Consider the following 12,851-nt stretch of genomic DNA (forward strand, 5'->3'; position numbering starts at 1 on the left):
GCAATAACATTAGCAAATTTGCTGATGATACTAAGCTGGGTGGCAGGGTGAAATTTGAGGAGGATGTTAGGAGATTACAGGGTGACCTGGACAGGTTCAGTGAGTGGTCAGATGCATGGCAGATGCAGTTTAATGTGGATAAATGTATGGTTATCCACTTTGGTGGCAAGAACAGGAAGGCAGATTACTACCTAAATGGAATCAATTTAGGTAAAGGGGCAGTACAGAGAGATCTGGGTGTTCTTGTACACCAGTCAATGAAGGTAAGCATGCAGGTACAGCAGATAGTGAAGAAGGCTAATAGCATGCTGGCCTTCATAACAAGAGGGATTGAGTATAGAAGCAAAGAGGTTCTTCTGCAGCTGTACAGGGCCCTGGTGAGACCACACCTGGAGTACTGTGTGCAGTTCTGGTCTCCAAATTTGAGGAAAGACATTCTGGCTATTGAGGGAGTGCAGCGTAGGTTCACAAGGTCAATTCCTGGAATGGCGGGACTATCTTACGCTGAAAGACTGGAGTGACTGGGCTTGTATACCCTTGAGTTTAGAAGACTGAGAGGGGATTTGATTGAGACATATAAGATAAAGGATTGGACACTCTGGAAGCAGGAAACATGTTTCCGCTGATGGGTGAGTGCCGAACCAGAGGACACAGCTTAAAAATACGGGGTAGACCATTTAGGACAGAGATGAGGAGAAACTTCTTCACCCAGAGAGTGGTGGCTGTGTGGAATGCTCTGCCCCAGAGGGCAGCAGGCCCAGTCTCTGGATTCATTTAAAAAAGAGTTGGATAGGTGAATTGGCAATGCTAAATTGCCCATACTGTTAGGTGAAGGGGTAAGTATAGGAGAATGGGTCTGGGTGGGTGTGTTTCGGCGGGTTGGTGTGGACTTGTTGGGCCGAAGGGCCTGTTTCCACACTGTAAGTAATCTAATCTAATCTAATATAATCTAATAGAGCTCTCAAGGATAGTGGAATCAAGGGTTATGGAGATAAGGCAGGAACAGGATACTGAATAAGGATGATCAGCCATGATCATATTGAATGGTGGTGCAGGCTCGAAGGGCAGAATGGCCTACTCCTGCACCTATTGTCTATTGTCTATTGTCTAAATTCTACCAATAACAAGACTACATTTGAGATCCCAGCTTAAGCTTAATTTAAAGCTCCCTTAAATGTAGTTGTTATGTGTGGTAATATTCTTCAGTTGTTAGTCTCTTTGAACTTTTCTGCCCAGGAAGAATTTCTTGTCTCAGAGGAATTCTTTATGGCAGAGGTTGTGTTGTTCAAGGCAGGGACAGATAGATAGATTTTTAATCAGTAAGGGAATCAAGCATTATGGGGAAAAGGCAGGAAAGTGGACTTGAGCAATATCAGATCCATAATCTGATCATGATCTTGTTGATTGATCAGAAAAGATGCAATGGGCTGAATGGCCTACTTCTGCTCACTGGTCAAGTGGTCTTAGTACGCATCACAGAGTAATGCCTGTGCAGTACATTTCTGGACATTACACGGTCAGGTACTCAAGGAGTTCAGTGAGAACCTTAGTTTAAAGCTATTTTAGATATATACTTACATATTTCTAATCCACTGAGTCCCGGTGTAAGATAATTATGGCACATCCACATGGCTGAGGAAGTTTTGCATCACAAACTGTCCATCTGCTCAAGGGTTGAATGGCAAAATGACTGTAAAGTTCCAGAGAGCAACATATTTCATCTGCAGCATTAGGCTGGATCTTACATGTCCCCATCAGAAAATGTTTAGGTGGGGATTGGCCCCATATACTGAGGCAACTGTCCAGAGCACCACCTTTCCATCTCACCCACAAGCTGACCCTCATAGTACAGAAGGTACATGGAGATTAAAATCAGCAGCTCACTTAGCCTATGTTAATATATAATTAAGCGTCAATTGAGCATGCTAAAAGTTCAATTGATCCCAGTATTATCCTGCCCACACCATAAATCCCTGGCATTGGCAGGCAGGCTGCATTTTGCACCTTTCTTTTTCCACTAGTTTTTAAAAGTTCACAAAGGTATTGGTGGAACAATCTTCATAGTGTGCCTTTTGTGCACTGGGGTCAACCTTGCCAAAGGTAAAACCCTACTCCTTTCCTCACTGCCAAAATGTTAAAACCCATCTCTCCAATCCCCTACTTAAGATCAACAAACCCTTCCTGCCAAATGCCCACACCTTCGCTGGATTCAGTGATCCATTGGCCCTTCTTTCTGGCACTGGTTACAGCCTTGGTAGTGCCCACTATTGAGGGCAGTTCATGCCACTCTGCTGGAGTTACCATTCAATCACATAAACCTGCAGCTCCAGGAGTGTGGGACCTCTCCCCACTGAGAGGCAGAAATCTTACTCGGTCTACACCAATTGAACCCACAAGTGGCCCATTATGGCTGTAGGGCATGCTTCGTTTTCCAGGCCTGACTCCTTCTAGGGTAGGGGTGGGGGAAAAGGGAAGTAATCCATTTACCGACCTTGTAAAATTCTGCCCAATCTGTCACAATTTCTATATCTTTCACAGGCAGTGGGTACACCCATAGCACCACTCCACACTTTTCTTGAAACAGAAAGGAAGAACCCTGAACCAGGAGAGTGCTAAAATATGAAAGCAATATAAAATCTGATATAAAAATAGAAAGTGCTGCAAGAACTCAAAAGGGCTTGGTAGCATTTGTGAAAGAGAAACAGAGCTAATATTACAAGACTAGCTCTTCTTCTGCAGTTACATGAGTCACAGATGATTAATTGTTTCTGACTCCACATATGCAACTAAACTTGTTGAGTTTTTCTGCACTTTCTAGTACAGGATCTGTCATGATCAACTGAAGTTGCCTTTCTTTGCCTTTCGGTCTTAGATTTGAGAGATCATGCCTGTCTGTGCCAACAGCACTGACCCCAGTAAACAGTATCTTATTTGTATGTGTTGACAGCCCCTGTAGGTTATTGTATGTCTGGGAATGCTTCATCTTCACTCCATTCTATGGGTAATTCTCCTATTTTCAAAATACCAACATAGTTTGACTTCTTTCAGTCAAGTAGGACAGGTTAGATGTAAACAAAAGATACAGAACTCCCTCAAGAACACTGTCATACCTCCACAGATTTCAGCAATCCTTTAATGTAACAATTGCTGTTCTGATAATGTGACAGGGCATGAAGCATGTAGCCACAACAGCCAATAATTAGAAGACTACAAAGAGTGTTTCTGGATTCATGTTTCATTGCACTGCACTCCAACCCTGTTTCTGTCCTCTTTAAGTAAGTACTCTGGCCATTTTAAACCATGTAGAATCACACATTTTGTCAGCCTAATAGCAGTCAATTTTCCCCATGGGGAACAGTAAAATAAATGGATATTACAACAATGTCTGTTATTATATCGCTGCTTTGTGAAATGAGGATAGTGTCAGTTTACACTATTAGACCTCTATGACTTTTCATCTTGTGTGTCATGTGAAGACCTTAGTCTTAAAAACAGAGTCAATGTAAATCCGAAGGCACAAGCTAAATACTTGCCTTGAAATATTTACTTCTTATCACGAAGATGAAACAAAGCTTTGTTGAAGCATTGTACATTAAACATTAATCACTAAGTGAAACAAATTAGTTGGGAGCTTTTCTATCTTTGGAAGGTTACTTACTGTTCTTTCAAAAACTCATCTTTTCCAAACATTTATGACTTCTCCATTTTGTAAATTTGAGGATAAACCAATTCATTCCACTTCAGATAACCCAAAACACTAACAGTACTGTGGACTGCTTTAGGCATTGACTCTGTTCACAGTGGTCAAAGTAAAAAAAGAATATATTTCATAGTATCACATTTTTTATAGATTCAATGAACCAAACGCTACAAAAGAGAATACCCAGTCCATCATATTTCTTCAAAAAGAACTATCAATTAGTCCAACTCTTCTGCTCTTTTCCTTTAGACTTGAACATTTTGAATACTTTGGATACCTAGTCAATGTGTATTTTCAAGACAAAGATTGATAGATTTTTACACGCCAAGAAAGTCAAGCCATAAGATGGAAAGTTGATTTGAGATAGAAAGTCAACATAATTTAATGAAATGATGCAACAAATGAAGGCCTACACTTGCCCACTTTTCTTATGGTCTTTTGTCAAGTAATCCTTGAATTGTTATCCATTGATTCACTGCAGATATTCCATTATCTTACTCATTGTTCAATGCCTTTAATCGTACCAATATTCTGGCAGAAACCACAGATACTTCATCACTGTTATTAAACAGAGCTGGAAAGAATATCTTAGTACTTAACGTAACAATATCTGTGCATCAAATTATCTACAATCTCTTGATTGCATAAAAGTGAAGGTAATTGTTGCTGTTGACAATGCCACTGACATGTGTTTCAATGTTGGCATTTATACACAAGATGCATGTTAAGGAAAATTAATTTCTTCTGATTCTCTAAGATATGGCAATTGAGAGATGGTTCATGTAAGGCAAATATTACTCTGTTTGAGGATCTGTGCTCTCAAGAGAATTAGATTCTCTACAGTGCCCTTTGGCCCAACCAATGGGGAGAATGTGCAAACTCCACTCAGACAGTCGCCCTGTAGAAGCAAACCTGGGACCCTGGTGCTGTGAAACAGCAGTGCTAACCACTGAGCCACCATGCCACCCCAATTCTGTAATGCCAATGTGAGACAATCTTTCAAGTCCTCTAAGACTGTGGTATGTTTCATTAAGATCACATCTCATTCTTCTAAACTCCAATGAGTTTGAGCCCAACCTACGCAACATCTCCTCAGAAGAAAAAACCTCCATATTCAAGATCAGCCTCGTGAACCTTCTCTGGATGGCTTTCAAAGCCGTATATTTCTCCTTAAGTAAGGGACCTGAACTGTTCACAGTATTCCAAGTGTAGTCTAACTCGTGCCCTGCATAGTTTTAGCAATACTTTCCTTTTTTTAAGAATCAATCCCATTTGAAATAAAGGCCAACATTCCATTTCCCTTCCCTAAAACCTGATGAGCTTGTATGTTAGCTTTTTGTAATGTATACATGAGGACTCCCACAACCATTTGTGCTTCATCAGTCTTTCTCTATTTAAATAATATGCAGCTCCTCTATTCTTGTTACTAAACTGCATAACCTCACATTTTCCCACATTATATTTCATCTGCTAAGTTTTCTTTTTCAATTTGCCTAACCTTCCTATTTCCCTCTGTAAACTCTTTGTGTCCTTCTCACCACTATTTAAATTTGCCACAGTTGCTTCTGACTTGTTTTCTTACTCACAAACTGAATCCTATGTTATGGCCACTGTTTCCTATTAAATCTGCTCTATTGAGCTGATGGCCTCCAAATGGCGAGCAGCTAGAGAGGGGGAGACTTTGGATTTAGCAACCGTGTCAACTATTATATTAATAATAATTACAGGACATAGGCTTAAGGAGTGTGTCAACTGAGCAGAGGATGATCATAGCAGTCATGTTAATTCAAAAATATAATTATTAAAATAATTTCTTACAGAACAACATGACAAGTTCATCACTAACATTTTCATATTTCAAACTGTAACAAAATTTATTTGTCCATATCATTTTGGAAGCTGTTACTTATAACGTATGCTAATTTTTAAAAAAAAATCACTACGTAAAGATGCAAATTGTTGATATGAGGTAATTTCCACGCAGTTTGCTGTCCATAGGCCTGAGAGATCAATCCTCCATCCTGGGAGATTTCCTATGGATTGGCACCTCCGCAGGTATTGGAATTTGAACACTGGTCACTTTTCCTCCTCCTGGTCTATCAAGGAAAATAAAGAAACCAAAGCGACCTCTTCTGATCCCAGTTCCTCTTCCCATTGTCTTCACCTGGGGAGGAATTCGAGCCCAATCTGCATATTTAGCAATGGCTCACACCAGCTTAGGTGGAATCCTTTGTCATCAGCTCATGTTTATAAGCCTGTAAGACCAGAAGACATAGAAACAAAGTTAGGCCATTTCACCCATTAAGTCTGCTCCATCATTCGATTATGGTTGATATGTTCTCAACCTCATTCTCCTGCCTTCTCCCCCCCAACCTCTGGTCCCCTTACTCATCAAGAACCTATATATTTCCATCTTAAATAGACTCAATGACTTGACCTCCACAGCCTTTTTTAACAATGAGTTCCACAGAATCACCACGCTCCAGTGATGAGATTCCTCCTCATCTCAGTTCTAAGCAGTCATCCTTTCACTCTGAAAGTAAGCTCTTGGTCCTAGTCTCTCCTTCTAGTAGAAACATCTTTTCCAGGCCTCTCCGTTTCCTGTGTTGATCAGATTGCCCTCTCATCCTTGTAACTCTATTGAGTACAGACCCAGAGTCCTGAACTGTTCCTCATAATGACAAGTCTTTCATCGCTAGGATTATTTTTGTAAATCTCCTCTGGACCCCCTCCAATGCCAGCCCAAAACTGCTCACAATATTTCAAATGTGGTCTGACCAAAGCCTTATACATCCTCAGCAGTACATTTCTACTCTTGTTTTCTAGTCCTCTTGAAATGAATGCTAATATTGCATTTGCCTTCATAACAGCCAGCTGAACCTGCGTGTTAACCTGAACTAGGCCTCCTAAGTCCCTTTGTGCTTCAGATTTCTGAAACCTTTCCCCAATTAGAAAATAGTCTACACCTTTCTTCTCACATTTTTCTCACATTGTATTGCATCTGCCACTTCTTTGCCCACTCTCATACCTTGTTCAAGTCCTTCCTAAAACTAGAAAGAGAGTGCGTCATTGTGGGGCTTTGGTGAGTGATACAGCCATTGATTTTCCTGCCCACCCGTCTGATTTCTGCTAGATGTAATTTCACAGTTTGTTATCATAAGCTAGCTCCAGGACTTTGATCCAAGTTAAATGCATTATACCAAGGAAAATAGGTTAAAAGCCATATGAAACAGATCCACCCATTGCAAACGTCCACTCCTGTCAAACTGTTTGGAGCACCTTTATCTGCACCTTACACATTATTAAACCTAGACTCACTGATAGTCAACATTGACAAGCAAATGCTTTCAGTCCTTAATTCTGTTATCTTTAGCTCTAACTGAGTCCACTGAAGTGCATTAGTGAGGTTGAATATCTGGGATTTCTGCAAATAGTTTAGGCTACTTTATCAGCTCTCCTTTTTCTCAGGTCACACAAGGGCGACTTAAGACATCTTGCCAGGTGGACATATATTATCAAAAGCATCTGTTTTCCTAAATACCAATTAAAGAAAATCTATTTTAAGTGTATGTTTGACATTTTCTGTTAACCCTAAACATGATTTTCTATTTTGGTACTCCCACTTGAATACAGACGAGAAATTTGTTTTCTCCACTTAACAAAGTACGTTGCAAAAATTTCCACTGTGTTATGTAACAGTGGAAACTCCTTCCTTATACATTAACTTGGCTCCTGTAGCACTGTTACTTCTGGCAGGTACCATTTAATGCTAAAATAATATCTACACTGCTTCTGTTCAGTTCTTGCTTGGCCAAAAGTAAACCACCATCTTAGTGAGAATGTTAACTCATGCTTTACAAGTGTGAGCACAAGTGTGCAGACTAAGCAGATACTGATGTCAGTCACCATCTAATTCCAGACCTGCCATTTTGGACTTCGTGTTTGAATTAATGTCCTTTAGTTTTGCTGAAGAAAAGTAACATTTGGTCAAAGCTTTGTGCCTTGCACTCATTAAGGTAATTCACAAGAAATACAAAGGAAAAAAAAGCAGTATTTATATTGTATGAGAGAAATGTTTTGTTTGGCAAGTGATTGGCAGTTGACATTGCCATGAAAAGAAACCAGTTAATGATGACTGACAGTTAACTGTCAAGCTTTCCTTAAATTTTAGACCAGGAAATTTGACTCTGATTGGTCAAGGCATTACCTTAAGGAACGGCTGCCATCTCTGTTGTTGAATGGAACCCAATGCAGAAAGTGAACACGTCTGTAAAGTACACAGCCTTCTGTGTTAATATATGTAGCTGCAAATACACAAAGGCATGCTATATTTTGAGCCCAACTAACAATCCTAAAACAGTTGTCAACATAATTCTTTGCACTCTGGCTTATTCAGCAAGTCCACTCCTGAACTTGACCTCACAAAGTCATGGTGAGTACAATGAGAGATGTGCTGCTATGAATCACAGAAGGTTGGTCTGCAGGTGAAACAGATAATTAACGAGGCAAATGGAATTTTGTCCTTGATTGCTAAAGGGACTGAGTTTAAAAGCAGAAAGGTTATATTGCAGCTGTATAGGGTACTGGTGAGGCCACACCCGGAGTACTGCATGCAGTTTTAATCTCCTTACTTGAGAAAGAATAGGGTCCTTAGTCGGTAGGATTAGGGAAAACCCTAAGGCTTTCTATAGGTATGTTAGGAATAAAAGAATGACTAGGGTAGGAATAGGTCCAGTCAAGGATAGTAGTGGGAAGTTGCGTGTGGAGGCGGAAGAGATTGGGGAGACACTGAATGAATACTTTTCTTCAGTATTTACTCAGGAACAGGGCATTGTCGTCGATGTGAATACTGAGTCACAAATAAGTAGAATGGATGGCTTTGAGGTATGTAGAGAAGAGGTGTTGGAAATCCTGGAAACGGTGAAAATAGATAAGTCCCCTGGGCCTGATGGCATTTATCCTAGGATTCTCTGGGAAGCAAGGGAGGAGATTGCAGAGCCATTGGCCTTGATTTTTATGTCCTCTTTGTCTACTGGAGTAGTGCCAGAAGACTGGAGGATAGCAAATGTGGTTCCCTTGTTCAAAAAGGGGAGTAGGGATAACCCTAGTAACTATAGGCCGGTGAGTCTCACTTCTGTTGTGGGCAAAGTCTTAGAGAGAATTGTAAGGGATAGGATTTATGCACATCTGGATAGGAATAATGTGATCAAGGATAGTCAGCATGGTTTTGTGAAGGGCAGGTCGTGCCTCACAAACCTTATTGAATTCTTTGAAAAGGTGACGAAGGAGGTTGATGAGGGGAAAGCGGTAGATGTGGTATATATGGATTTTAGTAAGGCGTTTGATAAGGTTCCCCATGGTAGGCTACTGCAGAAAATACGGAGATATGGCATTGAGGGTGAGTTGGAGGTTTGGATTAGGAATTGGCTGGATGGAAGAAGACAGAGGGTAGTAGTTGATGGCAAAGTTTCTTCATGGAGTGCCGTCACTAGCGGTGTTCCGCAAGGATCTGTTTTGGGACCATTGCTGTTTGTCATTTTTATAAATGACCTGGAAGAGGGGTTAGAAGGTTGGGTGAGCAAGTTTGCGGATGATACGAAAGTCGGTGGAGTTGTTGACAGTGAGGAAGGATGTGGCAGGTTACAGCAGGATATAGAGAAGCTGCAGAGCTGGGCAGAAAGGTGGCAAATGGAATTCAATGTAGCTAAGTGTGAGGTGATTCACTTTGGGAAGAATAACAAAAAGATGGGGTACTGGGCTAATGGTCGGATACTTGGTAGTGTGGATGAGCAGAGGGATCTTGGTGTCCATGTACACAGATCTCTGAAAGTTGCCACCCAGGTAAATAGTGCAGTGAGGAAGGCATATGGCGTACTGGCTTTTATTGGTAGAGGAATTGAGTTCCGGAGTCCTGAGGTCATGATGCAGTTGTATAAGACTCTGGTGCGGCCGCATCTGGAATATTGTGTGCAGTTTTGGTCGCCATACTATAGGAAGGATGTGGAGGCACTGGAACGGGTGCAGAGGAGGTTTACCAGGATGTTGCCTGGTATGGAAGGAAGATCGTATGAGGAAAGACTGAGACACTTGGGGCTGTTTTCATTAGAGAAAAGAAGGTTTAGGGGTGACTTGATTGAGGTGTACAAGATGATTAGGGGGTTAGATAGGGTTGACAGTGTGAACCTTTTCCCACGTATGGAGTCGGGTATTACAAGGGGGCATAGCTTTAAATTAAGGGGGGGTAGATATAGGACTGAAGTTAGGGGTAGGTTCTTCACTCAGCGAGTCGTAAGTTCATGGAATGCCCTGCCAGTAGCAGTGGTGGACTCTCCCTCTTTATGGGCATTTAAGCGGGCATTGGATAGGTATATGGAGGATAGTGGGTTAGTATAGGTTAGGTGGGCTTGGATCGGCGCAACATCGAGGGCCAAAGGGCCTGTACTGCGCTGTATTCTTCTATGTTCTATGTTCTATACTGGCACTGGAGGCGGTGCAGAGGAGGTCCACTAGGTTGATTGCTGAGTGGAGGGGGTTAGCTTATGAGGAGGGACTGAGTAGACTGGGATTATATTCATTGGAATTTAGAAGAATGGGCGGGGGGGGTTTATAGAAACATATAAAATTATGAATGGAATAGATAAGATAGAAGTAGAGCAGATGTTTCCACTGGCGGGTGAAGCTAGGACAAGAGGGCATAGCCTCAAAATTAGAGGAAGCAGATTTAGGACTGAATTGAGAAAGAACTTCTTCACCCCGAGGGTTATGAATCTGTGGAATTCCCTGCCCAGTGAAGTAGTTGAGACTTCCTCAGTAAATGTTTTTAAAGCTAAGGTAGATAATTCTTTGAACAGTAAAGGAATTAAGGGTTATGGTGAGAGGGCAGGTAAGTGGAGCTGAGGCCACGAAAATATCAGCCATGATCTTATTGAATGGCAGAGCGGCAGGAAGGGCCAGATGGCTTACTCCTGCTCCTAGTTCTTATGTCCTTATGATTGATATTATTGAGCAGTGGAAGGACTGAAGAGAAAATTGTGTGACCTCACCCATTCTGGAGAACAGCTATTGCATTGACAGCAGAAGGTGTGTCAATCATTCTGTCTGCCACATCCAAACCATCATTACAGAACATGGCTCGCCATTACAGACTCAGGGGGAGGAGAAGAAGGAAAGGAAGCAGACAGTATAGCTATAATAAAGACAAGCTATCCAAGAGCACTTCATTCAATTCCAGCTCAAACAGCATTCCCAAAATCCACAATCTCAACAGTTCAATAAGGCCTGGATTTTCCTCTGTCAGGCAAGATATTGGGAGTTGAAAAAATTCCTGACTCGAACTTAATCTGCCCACCTCACAAAAATACTTTCAGACTAAGAGATGTTCACATTGTGGGAGGCAGTTTGGGGAAGCTGGTATAAGCTTTTGTCAAACCAGCTGATCTCTATGCATGTTCAAAGTCAACCACAGAGACGGCTGGGTGCACATGCTGTGTATAAAAAGCCTGCCTTGGTGCAGTGGGACTTTATCCCATAGCAGAAAGACAGCTCAGCTTCCCCTCTATACATCCCCTCACACTCACTCATCACCTAATATACCTCATTCCCCTCCCCCCCCAAACAATGCCTTTGGCTCCTCATACTTTCATGCCAATGTATGCCCCCCCAACAACCCCATGCTTTTTTTGATGCCTATCCTTCATGCTCCATATGCTGTGTCTGAACGGATTGGACTGAAGGGTCTGTTTCCATGCTGTACATCTGTATGACTCTATGACTATGACTGAGAAGAGACTCTGATGAAGGGCTTTTGCCTGAAACGTCGATTTTCCTGCTCCTTGGCTGCTGCCTGACCTGCTGTGCTTTTCCAGCACCACTCTAATCTTGACTCTGATCTCCTGCATCTGCAGTCCTCACATTTGCCCTGTTGACTGAGAAGTCTTGTGCTGTCATACCCTGGTGTTTTTTGGGCTTGGAGAGTCCAGGTCTACTTGGAGTCTCCTGCTTGGATGCTTCACCCTCCCTGGACTTAAACTGCTGCAGGTTCAGGATTCTTAGGCAGGGGAGTGTGGAGGAATTGAGCTCCACTGAAGTGTCCTGAAAGGAGGTTTATGGGGGTCCTGTCTTTGCCCCTCCTTGCTGGCACTACTCTGTCTTCCTGACAAAAAGAGGCACCTGGAGTGAGGTCATGCCTGTGGTTGCATGAGGTAATAAATCTTAATGTACATTCTTCAAAAATCTGACAAAGAAGTACCAAAGTGGCTGATATCACTATTGAGTGGATTCTGGCAATTGCCTCTATCAGTGCCTTAAATCCTAAAAGTTTTACTCTGCCCTAAAAAACAAGAAACAGACAACTCTGACCACTCTGCATGCAGTATCAGCCATTTTGTGCATTGCTAATTTTGTATCCAATTGGCAAAATCTGCCTGAATCACATTTGATCAAACTTTACCAACCCATCTACCACATGGAACCTTGTCAAAGACCTTACTAAAATCCATGTAAAGAACCTCTACCGGTCTGCCCTCATCTATTTTATTCTTGCACAATTAACGTTCAATCTGATATGGCAAGATTCCAACATCATCTCAGTGTGAATGACCTGCAGGGGTCACCTGTCATGTACAAAATTGCCCCCATACTACATGTTCCCTTTTGATTTGCTATCCACGTGGCTCCTCTGACTTTTTGGCCTTCCTTCCATTTCCATTGATCCTGTTTATATAACTGACAATGTCATGACTTTCTCTCCAGAGTTCAGGATTTTGGAAGGGATGCCATGCCCTTGTTTGGCCTTCATCCTCTCCATGCAGAGGTCAGACTTATAAATCCCTCTCTTCCAGGGCTTCCAATTTCATCCTATTCACTAATTGATTTCACTGTCTCCAATTGCTCTCCCTTTTATCGGTCATCATTCCCTCTGTAAACCAGTGTAGTAAAAACCATCCCCAGAATTGAGTTGCCTGCTTTTCCGGGATGCTTTTGTGAATTCTTTTTCATTCAAGTGATGGGCATCATTGGCTGAACCAAGTAAAGAATGACACAACACCAGGTTATAGTACAACAGATTTATTTGAAATTACAAACTTTCAGGGCGATGGTCCTTTGTCGAGTGCAGTGAAAAAGGGCACACCACCACAGAGTTTATAGACAG

The sequence above is a fragment of the Chiloscyllium plagiosum genome, unplaced genomic scaffold (genome assembly GCF_037043375.1).
Source record: "Chiloscyllium plagiosum isolate Xiang-an unplaced genomic scaffold, Cpla_swu_hap1 HiC_scaffold_1, whole genome shotgun sequence".
In the NCBI taxonomy this organism is placed as follows: domain Eukaryota; kingdom Metazoa; phylum Chordata; class Chondrichthyes; order Orectolobiformes; family Hemiscylliidae; genus Chiloscyllium; species Chiloscyllium plagiosum.